Source organism: Mandrillus leucophaeus, unplaced genomic scaffold (genome assembly GCF_000951045.1).
Source record: "Mandrillus leucophaeus isolate KB7577 unplaced genomic scaffold, Mleu.le_1.0 Scaffold254, whole genome shotgun sequence".
NCBI classification, from domain to species: Eukaryota; Metazoa; Chordata; class Mammalia; order Primates; family Cercopithecidae; genus Mandrillus; species Mandrillus leucophaeus.
The window spans coordinates 3,945,403-3,961,842 of NW_012102632.1; the positions used below are offsets into that span (position 1 = coordinate 3,945,403).

A 16,440-nucleotide genomic window follows, 5' to 3' on the forward strand; every position below is an offset into this window, starting at 1 on the left:
GGCTCTAACATTCCAATGAAGTAGATGAATTGTGTAGGGGATTAACCCCATAATTTTTTTTTTTTTTTTTAATTTCTTGACCAGCTCTTAGATGATGATGATTTTTATCTCTCTGTTCTCAGCTGCCCGGTAAAAGAATGGCACGCAGGGTTTGCTGGCAAAGCCTGGGTGCTCCTGGGTGTCCTGCATTACAGGAAGCAGCTGTACAATCTTCTGTGCAGTGGGGTTGCCATGGGGAGAACCCTCCCTGTCCTCTCCTGGTGCAGGCTCCATGCTGTTGGCCAGGCTCACCTCATAAAAATCTTCGGAGAGAGGGACGCAGGGGTCTGAGCACAGTGTGAGCCTCCCCTGCCCCTGCCTGTCCACCCCGCCTGAGGGCTCTACTCACCACCCTGCTCATGGGCAGCCCCAAGTTCCTGGGGGGCTGGGGCCCCTGGAGCGGGCTCATCAGCAGGGTTCTGGGCAGTGGGGAGGAATTTGTCATGCCCCTCGTGGTCACTCACAAGCGGCAACACCAGCTCCTGCAGCTCCAGCAGCTTCACCTGAAGGGAGGGGTGCTCAGCTACCACATCAGAGCCTGTGCTCACACCCACCCCCACCCTTGCAGAAATGTTTCGTGCCCTACGTTCATCTCCTCCTCATTCTGGGCCAGACTGCTGACGTCCTCCTCCTCCTGGTGCCACGTATTTGGGACTGCCCCTTGGCTCCCATATACGGTGAAGTGCTCTCCTGCAAGAGGACAGGGCTCAGACGCTGGGGCCCCTACAATGGCCCTGCAGCTCCCCGTGCCCATGCTGTGGCCTCCCGCTCACTCATGCCGTCTGTTGCTCCAGAGAGCTGGATGAATCCAAGCTCTAGGTTCTCCACCTGCTCCTCCCCATCCACCTTCTCCCTCGGGAGGTCCATAAAGCCACTCTGGAGCCAAAATAATAGGGTCATATCTTGGGAGTGACCTCTCCTGCCCTGCCCCCACTTTTCATGGCCCATGCCAGGACTCACTCACCTTCACCTTCTCCATGACCTCCTTCAGGGCCCGGTAGCTCTCCCCACACACAAACTCACCCCCAGTCCCTAGGGCTGGGGCCTCTCCTCTGGCTCCTTCCAGGCCGAGGCCACCAGGTGAGCCAGGGGCAGGCAGCACAGCCTTCACACCTTCCGCTGCCCACATAACCGTGCCTGCTCTTCCTGGGCACTGGCTCCAGCGGAATGAAAAATGCCACATGAAGGCAAGAGCTGAGTATTCTTGTAGGGGCGTACACAGAACAAATGGGGCAGGGAGGTGGAGCACAGCCCCTTCCCTTGGGGCCTCAGAGAGTGCACCTGTTGGTCACAGGTGAAGTGGTGTCTGACCACTGGCTCCCGGAAGGGGTGAGGGTCCAGAGAAATCAGAAGGCAGGGAAACCTAGAGCATAAGGGGGTCTGGGAGGGGCCACAGAGGAAGGTGGCAAAGTGGGGGCAGGGAAAGTCAGACTCACCATGGCCTCCTGGCTCTCCAGGCCCTTTGGGATGCTTGGCATGAGCTGAGGCACCTCCTCCTCCTCACCGTCCAGATGTCCTCCTTCATTTCCTGTGGGGAGGTGGCCAGAGGGGTCCTCAGAAAACCCAACAAGGGAGGTACTGTGGACCCACCTCTGTCCCCACCCTCACTGTGTAACCCTGAGCCAGCCCCTCCCCAGAGGGGAATGAGCTGCTGTTCTTTATTTTTCCTTTTAAGAACAAAGATCTTACTATATTGCCCAGGCACAGTCCTGCTACCTGTCGCTGTGGGAGTTCTGACCTGCTCCCTTTCTGATCTGGGCCAGTTCACTCATCCTTAGGCAACCTGGTGGCCCCCTGCTCCCGGGAGGTCATCATATTGATGCCGAACTTAGTGCAGACACCCGGTTGGCATAACAACCAGCTGTTCTAAAGGTCTCTTCCAACCCCTCAATCCTATGCTGCTAACAGTCCCCCCTTCCTCCTGGGGCGCTCTCCTCTTCCTCTGAGTGGTCTCCTGTACCTTGTCCAGGGAGAGCCATGAGACTCAGCTGGGCCTCCAGCTGTTGGTTCTGCTGGCCGGCAGCTTCTAGGCACTCCTAAGGGAATGGAAAACAGAGTGAGAAGGCACAGAGGTTGCCAGGTCATCCCCTTGGGGCCCTGTCCTCAGCAACTCCCTCCCCTGGGTCTCCTTCAACTTTTGGCAGGCCATCTCAGCCACCGCTTTGCCCTGAGTTTCCTGCTGCTGCAGCTGGTCCACGAGCTGGGTCTGCAGCAGTAACTGCCTGTGCGGCGCCTCCTTCTCAGAGGTCAGCTGCTAATAGGTGACCATGTACTGCTGCGGGTGACCCAGGTACTAGTCTCACTGCTGCTGCTGCAGACTCTGAGACTCTTGGCTCTTCAGCTGTATCTGCAGGAAGACCCTGGGCATGAGGGCATGTGGTTGGCTTCCAGATTCTGGGCCCATTAATAAGGTAGTGAGGGCACAGTGGGGCTCTGTCACCTGCCCAGGCCCCTGGCCCCTTGCTCCAGGCCTAAGAGACTTCCTCCCTTGCCTAGAACCACATGTTTCCTTCCCCAGCCTCAAATCTCATGTCCTTCTTCCCACCATTTAAACTGTAGGCCACAGACTGGTAGAAAAGCTGAGGGAGGCAACCACCATCTGCTAAGTGTGCTCCATGCCTAATGCTTTCCATGTGTTCTCTCATTTAATCCCCAGCACCTCCATAAGAAAAATGCTAACTTCCTTTTGAAGTTAAAGAAACAGAGACTTAGAGATGAAAAGTAGTTGAATGGTGACCAGTGGAACCGAGGCCGGAATCCGGTTTGAATCTAAGGAGGCTTTTTTGTTTTATTTTGAGACAGAGTGTCACCTTGTGGCCCAGGCTGGAGTGCAGTGGTGTAATCTCGACTCACTGCAACATCCACCTCCCAGGCTCAAGCGATTCTCGTGCCTCAGCCTCCTGAGTAGCTGAGATTACAAGCATGTGCCACCATGCCTGGCTAATTTGTTGTTGTTGTTATTTTAGTAGAGATGAGGTTTTGCAATTTTGGCCAGGCATAAGGAGCCCCTTGTTCCACTGTCTCTTCCCCTATGGTTGGGGTAATCTATGCCTTTAGCTGGGATGATGATGTCCAGACCTGGAAGGAGCCCACGGCTACGCACCTGTAAAAGTCAGAGGGCAGGAAGCAAGAAACAGTCATGGAGCTGCCCTTGAGGGTGCTGCCATCACCTGCCCCCCAGCTGGAGCTGCCTTTGGCCTGGCACCTCCCCTCCCCAGAGGCTGGTGCCTGCCTCTCAGCCCTTCTTGGATGGGGCAGAGGTTACCATCTCCTTCACCTTGCTCAGCTTCTCCTGCAGCTCCTTTATTTGCTGCTCCAACTGCAGTGTGCTTTTGTTCTCATTGTTCTGGACAGAGAGAAGCAATCAGTGGCCAGCCACTGCAGCTGGAGACCCCAGAACTTGGTGTCTGCCTCCCATGTCACCGGGAAGGGTGGAGGTAGGTTAGAAAAATCATCCCCTCTCCCCTACAGCCATCAGAGCAGGGCCTGATGAGCTCTGGCTCACAGATGCCTTTAGAAATACCATGTCATGTGAGGGCTACACTGCCCCATTTTACAGGTGGGGAAACAAAGGCCTGGAGGGCTAGGGATGAGGGCAGGCTGCCCAGGTGGGGCAACTCACCAGATCCTCCAAGTCACATTGTGGCTCAGCCAGCTGCTTGTCGAACTTGTGGTTCTGGGAGAGCAGGAGCCTCTCCTCCTGCATTCGCAGCCTCTCCTCCTGCTTTCGTAGCCTCTCCTCCTTCTCCCACAGCCTCTTCTGCTTCTCCCGAAGCCTCTCCTTTTGCTCACACAGTCTCTCCTGCTCCTGCAGCCTCCTTTCCTCCTGCTCTTGGATCTTCTCCTCCTGCTTTTGAAGTCTCTCCTGCTGCTCTCAGAGCCTCTCCTCCTGCTCCTGGAGTCTCTCCTTTTGTTCCTTGTTCAGGAGAGTCAAGGCCTGATTGTTTTCCACCTGGGATTGGAGCTTTCCCTCCAGACTTTCCACCTCCTTCCTCAGGTGTTTGGCTTCATCTTGTAGCTGTTCCACCTCAGAGGTCCCTGCTGGGGGTGCTGAGGATGAGGGCTCAGCTGAGAAGTGAAGCAGACAATAAGGGCCTGTGGATTCCCTCCAATCCCCCACCCCCCCTGAAAAAACCCTCCTTTTGATGCAGCTCCTCTCAGGCTTCAGAAACTCGGCCTCACTGCTAATGATTCCTCGCACCCAACGGTAGCCAATTTCCAAGCCATGTCACATAGAGAGCACTGTGGGTGGCTGACAATGGGCACTCCTCTCTCTTGGCTGATGGGGACCCTGAGGCTCATGGAGATGACAAGGCTTGCTGGCTGCTGACACAGACCATTTTCCCTCTGCCTCAAAGCCCTTCCATCCACCCACCTCTCTGGGGCATTCTAAGCCACCCCACAGCCCTCTGATGCCAGTCCTGCTCCCAGGTCACACCAGCCCCATCTTACCCATCTGGGGTTTGCGTTCGGACAAGCTCCTCTCCAGCTCCTGTATCCGATGTATGTCACGCTTCTTCTCCTCCTTCAATGCGTGAGCCTGCCCAAAGCACAGGGGGAAAGGGCCCTGGAGAGAGGGGCTGGTGGCTGGACAAGCTACCATCTCCGTCTCTGCCCCTACCTCCACAAACCCAGATCCATGACCACATCTGGCTGTACTATTCCCATTTTACAGATGCCCAGAAAGATCCAGTGACCCATCAAAGGTGGGGGCTGAAGGGTCAGATCTCACCTCCATCGACATTTTCCACATCCTCTCCTGCCACTGGGCCCTCTCTCCTTTTATATGTTGAGCATATTCATCTCTCTCTAGCTGGACTTGTTTAAGTGACTCTGTCACCTGCAAGAATGGGCACAGAAGTGAGGAAGGGCTGTCACTGGTCCTCACCTGCTCCTGGTCAGCTGGGATCATCTTCCTTCCACATCCCTCCCTCTGCAAAGCCTCACCTGTGTCACGTGTGCGTTCAGCAGCGCCCGCTCCTTTCTGGTCTGCTGTAACTGCCGCTGGAGGACTGCTTCACTGCGGCTCGAGGACTGGATGGTGAAGAGTGAGAAGTTTCAATTTGGGAAGCCTGGGCAGTGCCCCTTAAAAGGGCTAGGTCTAGGCTCAATATACAATTCGGTCAGTAAAGATCAAGACATTTCCAAGCCCGTGGCCTGGTTTTAAAAGAACTCAGTAAATTTGGAAGGGATAGGGAAAGAGATTGAATTACAGCTGGCTAACGGAGGCCCAGAGAGATCAGATAACATTGCTGTTGTATTACTGTTATTAATACCACTGTTTGAACCTTTATGGAGTGCTCCACCAGGTTCCATACTAGCAATCCCATGTAATCCTCACAACCACCATATGAGACAGTTACTAGGATAACCCCTATTGTGCAGATGAAAAACATCAAGTGTTCGAGGTTAAGGGCTTGCCTAAAATCACTCAGACCGAGCTGGGATTTGAACACCCAGGTCTATCCGATTCTCTAAGCCCATTTTTCTTGCTGAGGGTGGGGGCACAGATAGCAAGGGGGAAATTAACCTTTTGTTCACTTTTTGAAAGGTTGATACATTCCCATAGTCCAAAACTCAGAAGGTACAGAAGGGAAGTGTCTCCCAGGCACCCCGTTACTCTCTGCTGAATTTTTTACAAACCCTTGCAAATATGTTTTATGTATATTATCATAGTATGTACACACACAGACACACACACTCACACCCACACACACACCTTTCCTCTCTCTACAGAAATGGTGACATACTAAAGGTACTCTTCTGTACCGTCACAGTACAAGTACCGAATATCCCACCTAGGACTTGGCCAATGCCACAGCCAGGTAAGGGCAGGGCAGGCACTTGGCCTCTGAGCTCTGCGTCCAGTGCCCACTCCCCACAGTGCCCCCAACTCACCCACAGCAGCTGACTCAGCCCCAGGCTGTCTCTAACAACCACACACAATAGCAGCGAGAAATGAGCACGCTGCCTTCTGGGCAGGACACTGCATCCTGCAGAAGGGACCTTTAGGCTCACTCCTCCATCTGGGAAGCCAGGCTGCCAGGGGACGGGGCAGATGGTTGGACTCACCCTGTCCTCTTCCCGCTGCTGTGTACACACAGCAGAGAGAGCCCGCTCCAATTCTTGAATACGCTGTAAGGAGGATTGCAGGCGGCCGGCCAGATCCTTGGACTCTTCTGTAATGAGAGAGGTTGAGATGGGGCCCAAAGGACTCCCCCTGAAGACCTGTCAAAGTGCCAGGTTGAAGGATGATGGGGTGCCCAGATTCTCACCTTTGAAGCATCTGGCGGCACGTTTAGTATGGTAAAGGGTGGTCTTCAAGTCTGCCTTTTCCAGCGTGAGGATGTTGATTGTCTGAAATTGAATATTTGGGAGAAAAGCCAAGCAAGTGCTGAAAGAGAAGGAAAGAAACATTCTCCAGACAACAGGAGAAAACTCCCCACCCTCCACTCACCTCTAACTGCTCCGTCTGTGCTTCGTGTATTTCATTGTTTGCTTTCTTTTCCTATAGGAAGAGGAAGACAGAGCTCTTACCACGGGGAGGCAGAGATGGCACAGCAAGAGACATGCCCCCGACATGCCACCAGTGCCCCAGCACAGGCCCACCCATGGGACCAGGTTATCAGGGACCCTGTGGGGATGTGGTGGAATCTGAGAGATAAGCCTTCTTCCCCAGGCTGGGAGTGGGCGAGGCGAGACTGGTGCCTCTACATCTGAGTGCCCCCCAAACCCAGCAGTCATGTTGTGAGCAAACAAAGAAATCACGTTACTTTTTCCAGCTGATGTTCCACTTGTTTCTCTGTTGTTTCTGTGGGGATAGTCAAATTCAGGTGACTGAGGGGGGCCCCCTCAACTCTATTCCCCAGACCAGGAAGCGGTAGGCAGGGACCAGGAATGGATTTTAAAGGCAATGTTCTTAGACCCACTGGCAACACGAATGGGTCAACTCTCCTCAAGCTCGCAAGGACAGAGGATTTGGGTCTTTGTTGGTTTTTGCCCACAGCCACAGAACTCAAAGTCTGAACCTGGATTCTCTCGAAAGGGCAGTATCATAAACCTCTAGAGACGGAGTCTGAGAAAGGCCCCACCCTTCTGCCAGCTTGTGATTGAGAAAGGTGCGTTCATTCAACAAACATTTACTGAGCACGTACAAGCCAGGTACAGTTCTTCACAGCAGATATAGGACAGAAAAGAACAGACAGGAGCCCTTGGCCCTGAGGTTTCCATTCTAAGGGCCTTTAAATCTCAGACTTTCAGAGCTAACAGAGATTTTGATGCTCTACCTCCTCTGGAAACAGGAGCCCAAGGAGGAGAGGTGGCTTGTCCAGACTCAAAGAGCAAATTAGGGACTGAGTCATGGTAGAAATACAGGACCCCTGACAAACCATCAGGCTAGTGCTTCCCTGAGAGGAGAAAACCCCAGGGCGTGTGTGGCAAGGACCGGAGCAGGGGTGTCTGGAGAAGAGAGAGTCAACAAAGAGGGCAGTGACAGAAGAGCCATGCTGCATGCTCCTTGCTCTGGGGTCCCTCCAGGTGAGGCCTGGGTGCTCCAGGTCCCCATTTGCCCTTGGCACCAGGGGCTCCAACCCCTTCTTCAGAGCCCCAAGGGGAAAGTAAAGCCCAGGATTGGCAGCGTGGAATCACAGGACCCCACTGAACTCTTACCAATGATTCTATGTTTTCACAGAGTTGATTGATTGTTGCGGAGCTTGAGTCCAGGGCTACTTTCAGTTCTTGGTTCCAGCTCTGAGGCGCATGCAGAGAGGAGGAGTTGGAGGAGGATTGTGGGAGGAGGTACAGAGAACAATCATTCGGGCTGGGGTGTGTGTGGGCTGTCTCAGCTGGCAGAGGGGCACCCAGCCCCCACTGTGAGAGGAGGTTGGAGGGCTGGCCTGCAGGGTCACTGCACGTCAGCCCAGGGCCTCTTACTTTCAGATCCTTCAGGGTAGTAGATGATGCAGGAGTAATAAAAATTAGAAATTTAAAAAAAAAACCAAACAAACCAAAAACTGACATGGGAAACAATTATGGATATAGACAAAACATATAAACAGCAAGGCGCCAGGCACGATGGCTCACACATGTAATCTCAGCACTTTGGGAGGCTGAGGCTGGTGGATTACTTGAGGTCAAGAGTTCAAGGCCAGCCTGGCTGACATGGTGAAACCCCGTCTCTACTAAAAATACAAAGATTAGCTGCACTTGGTGGCAGGTGCATTTAATACCAGCTACTCAGGAGGCTGAGACAAGAGAATCACTTGAACCCAGGAGGCAGAGGTTGCAGTAAGCCGAGATTGCACCATTCCACTCCACTCCAGTCTGGGTGACAGAGACTCTGTCACAAAAACAAAACAAAACAAAACAAAAAAGGCCCCGAATCCCACATGCCTGCTCCATACTTTATTCCCAAGTTACTTTTAAACTTTAAGGTCTCACCATTTCCCAGATGACAAAAGATGCGGGGAAGGAAAAAACCCAATCAATCCAGCAGGTGAAGAAGCAGACATAAACAGGATGAAGGTTAATGGCAGCAACATAAAACAAGGCAGAGGCCAAGTATCTCCCAAATCAGAGAAGCCTCAGGGGCATGAGGGGCATGCACAGCTGGAGAGAGCAAGCCAGAGAGGGGTTTCCGCACTGCCTCACCTTCCACTTGTGCAATGGGGGAGCGCTACCCACTGGAATGGTTAAGGTTGGACACCAGCACCTTCGGAATGTCCTGAATCTACAGGAGGTGACAAGGGAAAAACAAGGGCATGGGGAGAAAGACAGAAGTGGCTTAGAGAGAAACAAAAATGTCAGGGTAGGAGGAAGATGTGGGTTGAGGAAAACAAAACGCTAAGAAGGGCAGAGGAGTTTGAAACCATGGCCTGTGCCATTCTTCCAAATGGCCACCTGCTGCCTTGCCAGGGGCAGGAAAAAATAGATGGAAAAGTTCCCTGAGTGATGCAGCCACAGAGTGGAGCAACCTGACCAACGCAGCTCTTAATATGCTCACTGGACCCCTCTCCTCAGGCCCAGGATGTGGACGATGAATCTGGTAGAGCTCCAGACCTCCACCTCTATTAAAAAAACCAGACTCCTGAGTAAGGGTTCACTTGAACTAAGGGGGCTCCAGCTGAAAAACAAGTTTGAAAGGTACTGATCTTGTCCAGTATCGTCTTACAGAGGAAGAGGCCAGGGGAAGAGGTGATTTTTCTGTGGTCACCCAGCAAGCTGGTGGCAAGTTAGATCCTCTCTTACTCCTAGTGCCTGGGACTGTCCTCACCACACACTGGCCCTCCTTCTGTAACTCCTAAAGGGACAGTCTGATGGCAAGTGGCTGTACACATTGTCCCAGCTTCCCCTTGAGAATGGGGATCAGGAAAATCAAACAGCAATGATCATTTCATGGGCATCCTGAGTGTTTACAGCAGGCCATGTACTGGGGATTAACATAAAAACAACAACAATAAGGAATTTCATTTAAACTTCACAAATGGAAGTCAAACAATGCTACCTCTGCTTTACAGATGTGAAAACAGAGGCCCAAAATGCTCAAGCAATTTGCCGTAAATCACAAGCCTACTCGATGGAGAGGCAGGATTCAATCCCAGAATCCTTAACCAGTACCCAGCAGTCTCAACAATTATCCCCTACTGCCCCTTGGGCCCCCTGTCCCCAGGAGCCTGGTCAGCCAAGACTCACATCCCCAGGTGAGTGGCAGCCACCAGAAGTGGTTCTCTCAGGGCTACTGCCAGTTTTTTTCTTTTTTGTCTTCGTTCCTGCCGGAACACCAGAGCTGTTCCTCTGCTGATATTCTTTTAGCTGTGGAAAAGAACAGCAGTAATACTCATGAGAACTACCAGCCCCTACAGCTACATCCCCCTTTACAGTTTTTGCAAAATAGTCTTATACACCATCTGATTTAATGCCACCAACAACTGTACAAGGCGTTGTCACAGCCACTTAGTGACTGAGAGGAATGTATATTATGGCTTAAAAAAAGTAGTGGGGAGGCAACAATGGAACTTAAACTCAGTCTTCTGACTCCAAGCTCTGGGGTTTTGCCATGAATCAGCAGCTGCCAGAGACCAAAACCAGAGGCAGAGGTAGAAAAGTAAACATTAAGTAGGCAGGAACTGCATACTGTGAGGTTTGGAGTCATATATCCTCACACGTCTGTAAGTGTGAAGAAGTGCACCGAGACCCCTCAAACTTTTATATCAATGTGTCCTCATGGCAGAAGGCAGGTTTTTGGTAAATCTGTGAATTTATCAGAAAGAGGACAACCCAAGTCTCATTTCAGAGAGAAGTCTGGTATACTCTTAGAAACGTATGTGACTGTCATCCCTAAGTACGTTAATGTTTTTTCTCTCTCAAGAGCATCAAGGGAAACTGATGCTTCAGAAACATCTCCCACATTTATCCTGAGACACACAAAGTACCCCAAGTTGAGATGATATGAGTAAGATTCAAGCTATCAAGTTCAGTTGTCCAAGATCTATTCCACAGAAGATAAGCAAATCTCACTTCAGAGACCACTGACTGAAGGGCAGTCTGGTCCCAGAACCATGGAGAATTAGAATATGAGGTGGAGAACTCAGAAAAACATGTTAAAGTCTCTCTGGAGAGTAGAAGGCTGGGAGAAAACCAAACCAAACCCATTCTCCCATTGCCACCCAGAGATGCTGTCAATGTTTGAGCTCACAGGGGAAGTGTAGGCTTTTCACAATGTCAATGTCTATGCAAAGGGAGTAAGGCAACCTGAAACCTGTTGCTCCTAAGTCCCATAGTCCCCATTCCCCTCCCAGCTGGAAATTTGTGCTGCGGCCAGAGGAACCAGAAATGGGGCGAGGATGCTTAGGGGACTGAGTTATAAGATCAAAGGCTGGTCTTGCAGCAGTAATGACAGTTCCTTGGGGGACTGTGACATCACTACATTCCACTCCTCCTGGGGGAGGGGGGGAACCACATCAGTGCAATGGTTGAGTTGCTGATCCATGATGGGGGAGGGGGATATAGGGCTGGGACCCAGGCCTTTGGAGGTGCCAGTCCAAAACGCCCAGGAAGGTCAGGCTCGGGTCAGCAGAAGGGGAGAGCAGAGTCTGCAGCAGGGAACTGTAGGAGTCAGCAGCCCAAAGTCACCCAGGGATGACTGGTGATGGTGGGGCGCTGGGGCTGGGGGACAGAGGTCCTCGGACAGGTGAGCCCAAAGAATCCAGGGAGGTTGGGCTTGGGGCGGTAGGACGTGAGCACCAAGTATGGAGCAGGGAGCCCCAGGAGTCACCCACCAAAAGTCACCATGGGGTGATTGGTGAGGGCAGAGGCTGGGCTGCTTGCTGAAGGGGTGGGGTTGACTGACGAGACTTTGGTGAGGGGAGCTCAGAGGCACCAGTGTGGGGGACTCAGCTTGGTGTGCCTGAGGACTGGTATGGATTCTGGCAGTAGTCTTGTCATTGGAAGGGATCTCTGGCTAGGTTGGGGGGCCATGACCTGGTGTGTCTTACCTTTTTCTTGGCTGCTGCCAATTTTCTCTGTTGAGTTTCTTCTAACATTGTGGGGTGGGAAGGGAGGCAGTGTTGGGGCCACATCAGCGAACACCTCCAGTGACCTACCAGGCGACTGAGCCAGAGGCGGCGTAACCAGGGCCCCACTAGAACACAGAATAGGGGTGTGGCCTTAATGCTCCAAGCCCATTGGTCAATGAGAAAGATGAAAGGGAAAGGAGGCATGGCCAGGGAGCAGTGTGTCCAGAGGAACCTGTGGCATCACAAGGAAAGCTGCCCATGCAACTGCTGTCCCGCCCACTTGGAGAGAGGGGTGGGGCCTGCCTATTCCGGGAGAGGAGAGGGGCTGGGTTTTGCTTTAAAACTTTAAAAATAATCTTTAAAAAATATATGTGTTTATACTTTATATATATGTGTGTCAGTGTGTGTGTGTCTACATGTTCCTCCAGAGCTCTCTTCATTATCTAGCTTCTATGCATGGTCTGTGATTTTGGCCTACATTTTTCATCTTCAGATGGAATACAAGAATTACCAGTATTACCTCAATTGAGACACAAATCCAATAAAAATGGAAAATCCATAGCACGTTTGATGATTAATGAAGTGGACTATATTATCCAACATTCCAATAAGGTAAAATAATCACAATGATTTCTCTTTTATGAAAGACATTTCTCTTATTCTCCTACATTATTAGGATTTTTTAAAGAACAAGGAACATGTTCAATATCTTTAAAAACACAAAGCATTTGGGCAGGGTGCGGTGGCTCACACCTGTAATCCCAGCACTCTGGGAGGCCTAGACGGGTGGATCACCTTAGGTCAGGAGTTCAAGACCAGCCTGGCCAACATGGTGAAACCCCATCTCTACTAAAAATACAAAAACTAGCCAGGTGTGGTGGTGGGTACCTGTAATCTCAGCTACTCAGGAGGCTGAGGCAGTAGATCACTTGAACCAGGGAGGCAGAAGCTGCAGTGAGCCAAGGTCATGCCACTGCACTCCAGGCTGGGCGACAAAGTGAGACTCCATCTCAAAAGAAATAAAATAATAAAAAATAAATAAAAACACAAAGCTTTCAATTTAATAAGCACTCAAAGCTCTTTACTGGTTTAAAGCATATACAAAGCCCATTTATCTAGAATCACCTGACCTCTCTAAAACTTGCAAATGAAACTGAATTTCTCACTTGATACTTGGCTATGACTTACAACCATGAAAACCAAGAATTGTGCTATATCACTGTGTATTGCTTGTTACCTGAGCTCCACACTAGACTGAGATCAAGGGTTGAATCTTTCATGGTTTGCTCTATAACCTGTGAGCTTCTTTTCCCACACCAAACAAAACTTTTTTTAGAGTTCTACAATTTACAGGTAGTAGGCGAGGGTGCTTCTCAAAAATGTAGTCTCTGGACTAGCAGCACCAGCAGAACCTGAGAACTTTTTATAAGTGCAAATTCTCAGGCCTCACCCTGGACCTCATGAAAGAGAAACTCTGGAGTAGGGCTCAGCAATCTGTGCTGCAGTAATCCCTCCAGGTGTTTAAAAACCTCTGGCATACAGCAGGTAGAAAAATGTGTTTCCTTCTGTAGGTCCAAAGCCAGGGATACCATGTGTTCTGTCTTGATATGAAACCATGACATGCAATTAAAACACATAAATCTCCTTCCTGCTCCCACCCTCCACCCAATGTGTTTTATTTTTATGAGTTAAATAAGAAAACAAGTGGCAATCAGAGATTCAGTCTAAAAAGTATATTTACAAGTGTCAGTTCTCATTCAGCCTGATCTCATACAATTTACACCCTCCTACCTCTCAAGTTTTTAAAAAAGTGTCTTCACAATGTAAGTTTCAGGTACACTAGCAGTTCTATAATAAAACACCAAGTAGATCAGAATGACCAAACCTACTAGAGAAGAAAAGTGGAATGATTGGCTGTATTTTCAAATTGCATTCAACAGGAAATGTAAGTTTTGAATTCTTTTCACCTTCACACTTCCACGTTAATAGAATCAAATCAGAATACTTCATTATTTCAAAGCCTCTAGCCAGGCAAAGTTTTATTGTATTACTTCTTGCTTTCAATGGATATAAAGCAGAGTCCTGGTAGGTACATTTTTTATGTCTACAAACATGCAGAACTAAACAGTTCCATCTGTTCAATATTAAAACAAAAGTCCTGTAAACCTTGGATAGTGAGTGTAATACTTCAGCACTAGCACCAAAGCCTCAAATATAAAAGGATACCAAGAACACCACTAGCAAACAAAATGAGCTCTCAGCCAGAAGCAGTAGTTCATGTCTGTAATCCCAGAACTTTGGCAAGCCAAGGTGGTAGGATCACTTTAAGTCAGGAGTTCAAGACCAGCCTGGGCAGCATAGTGAATTCACATCTCTACAAAAAATTTTTAAGAATTAGCTGGGCATGGTGGCACACACCTGTAGTCCTAGCTACTTGGGAGGATGAGGTAGACAAAATTGCTTCAGCTCAGGAGTACGAGGCTGCAGCAACTATGATCATGCCACTGCACTCCAGCTTGTGTGACAGAGCGAGATCTAGATAATTACAATCTGTCCTGCTCCTGTTTATGTTAAAATCATTAAGTTAAAATGCTTTCAATCAGCAGGATAAAATTTAAGTGAAATGTGACTTTGGAGGTTGGCTAGAAAATAGGCAATGGGGAAACAGGCAATTCCCACAAGAATAAAAATGCCCAATAAGCATATAAAAAAGATTCAAGGTTAGGTGCCATGGTTCACGCCTCTAATCCCAGCACTTCAGGAGGCCAAGGTAGGTGGAACACCTGAGGTCGGGAGTTTGAGACCGGCCTGACCAACATGGTGAAACCCCATCTCTACTAAAAAATACAAAAAATTAGCCAGGCATGGTGGTGGGCACCTGTAATACCAGCTACTCAGGAAGCTGAAGCAGGAGAATCGCTTGAACCCAGGAGGCGGAGGTTGCAGTGAGCTGAGATTGCTCTGTTGCACTCCAGCCTGGGCCATACAGCAAGACTCCATCTCAAAAAAAGAAAAAAAAAAAAAACTTCAAAAGCACTAAAAACCAAAGAAATGTAATGAAAACAATGAGATTTTCTGCTTAAATACCAGCAAAGAGGACAAATGGAAGGGGGACACTGGAACTGTGCCCCTGTTGGTGGGAGTATAAACTGAACCAATTTTTCTGCCGGATAATTTGAAAATTTCTATTAAAAATCTTAAGACTGTTTTATGTTATTTTCCTCCAGAAATTCTACTTCTATGAATTCAGCCCAAAAATGCTTGATTGAGTCCATTAAAATACATACATAAGAAAATTTACTTCTGGGGTGGCAATGATTAACACTACATCGAGCTTTTACAAATGATGATGCCAAGGATATATTTGCTGCCATAGAAATATGCCCCAAACATAGTGACAAAAGACTATATATTATGATTCTACTTTTTAAAATGCTTATATGCATAAAAAAGTATAAAAAGCAACAAACCAGAATGTTTTGAGTGGCAAAATTAAAGACTTCTTCATATTTTGTCTTCCAAATTATTACAGAAAGTGGTTTTCTTTGTAATCAGGGAGAAGTATTATTTTCATTTATTTATATCTAAATTTCTTTTCCTTATTTTTTCTCATGTATGTATCACATGTACTCTAGAGAGCTTGAATCCCTACCTCTTGAGGTAAATCAGACCATTTCTGTCTCTATCAACTTGCCTTTTTTGGACATTTCAAATCAATGGAATTATACAATATGTGGTCTCGTGTCTGGCTTTTTTACTTAGCTAATGTTTTTGACGTTGGTCTGTGACACATAAGAGGTTTGGTAGTTTGATCATTACTGAGTCCATTGATGGATATACCACATTTTGTCAGCAGAGAGCCATTTAAACTTTGATTTCCATTTCCTGTGGTCTAAATGAAACCCTTGGAACACAAGACTTCTAGGGAAAGCTGCTGTGTATGTCAAAATAACTACTTATCAGAACCAGCTTTGTCATCAGGAGCCTGAACTGTTGAAGACATTTTTATCATTTTGCAACTTTTTTTTTTTGCAAGCAACTTTTGTGCTACTACACATCAGGACTTTTGAAGCATCTGATACATGCATCTAATAAGTATGAGCATGTGTCTGAGTGGACAAGTGAAACTATCTATGCTACACTGCATATTTTCTCCTCCCCCAGACTGGACCAGGGAATCTCCCAGCTTTCTAGAGTACCCTGTCTCCACTGACAAAGCCGAACAGTATTAAAGACACTGCTGCCTTCATTAGGCAGATTTGGAGGGGAGGCCCAGCAGCAAGGGTGGAGAGGAAAAAGAGAGGGGAGCTTGTGGAACAGGAAGCCCCCCGGGGTCCACGCATGGCTCTCCGCTGTTGAGGATGTTGTGGATGGGGAAGTGCTGATGGTGTCCTGAGGCAGCCTAGCACCTCCACTGGGCCCAGAAGGTCTTGACTTTGGACCCTTACCCACATTCCAGAAGTGTTTAAAAACTGTTCTGGCTTTCGTTCTTTTCCTAAAAAATCATTACTTGGTAGTTAGTTATTAGTCTTTCTTTGGGAGAGGGACAGGGCTTTAAAATTGAAGAACGTAATTTTCATCAAAATACCAAAAATGGAAAAAAGTTACTTTGTAAACAATTTGCCATACAAACCAAATGGCAGCTGTTGAGGATATCAATAAAATGTTAAATGCATATGCTGCTGTTAGAATAAAGAAATAAAAATTGAGAATAAAGAAAATAATGCATTTGCTGTCAGTGGTACCATTTGCCCAAGGTTGGGTGACTGTGTCATCATACTGTGGTGGGGGGTGTGTGTCGTGTATATGTGTGAAACTTTTCATCTCAGGATGGATCATAATCTTAGCTGCAGTTTTCCTTCCAAATAGGGTTACAAAGTAGGAAAAC

At 48.7% G+C, this 16,440-nt stretch overlaps 1 pseudogene across 1 annotated transcript in view; it reads right to left on the reverse strand.

Annotated features, from left to right (window-relative positions):
* LOC105542269 overlaps positions 1–11,615 on the reverse strand; it is a 15,728-nt pseudogene extending 4,113 nt beyond the window's left edge. Inside the window, exons 1-15 of the transcript XR_001006442.1 lie at positions 11,532–11,615; positions 9,730–9,849; positions 7,708–7,788; positions 7,484–7,634; positions 6,813–6,850; positions 6,497–6,547; positions 6,315–6,396; positions 6,112–6,218; positions 4,987–5,073; positions 4,772–4,879; positions 4,492–4,579; positions 3,662–4,107; positions 3,317–3,385; positions 2,000–2,075; positions 1,476–1,567 (exon numbers count right to left, since the gene is read on the reverse strand). The product of XR_001006442.1 is annotated as a putative golgin subfamily A member 6C (transcript). The remainder of the gene's footprint in view (positions 1–1,475; positions 1,568–1,999; positions 2,076–3,316; positions 3,386–3,661; positions 4,108–4,491; positions 4,580–4,771; positions 4,880–4,986; positions 5,074–6,111; positions 6,219–6,314; positions 6,397–6,496; positions 6,548–6,812; positions 6,851–7,483; positions 7,635–7,707; positions 7,789–9,729; positions 9,850–11,531) is intronic.
* Between the last annotated feature and the right edge of the window lie 4,825 nt (positions 11,616–16,440).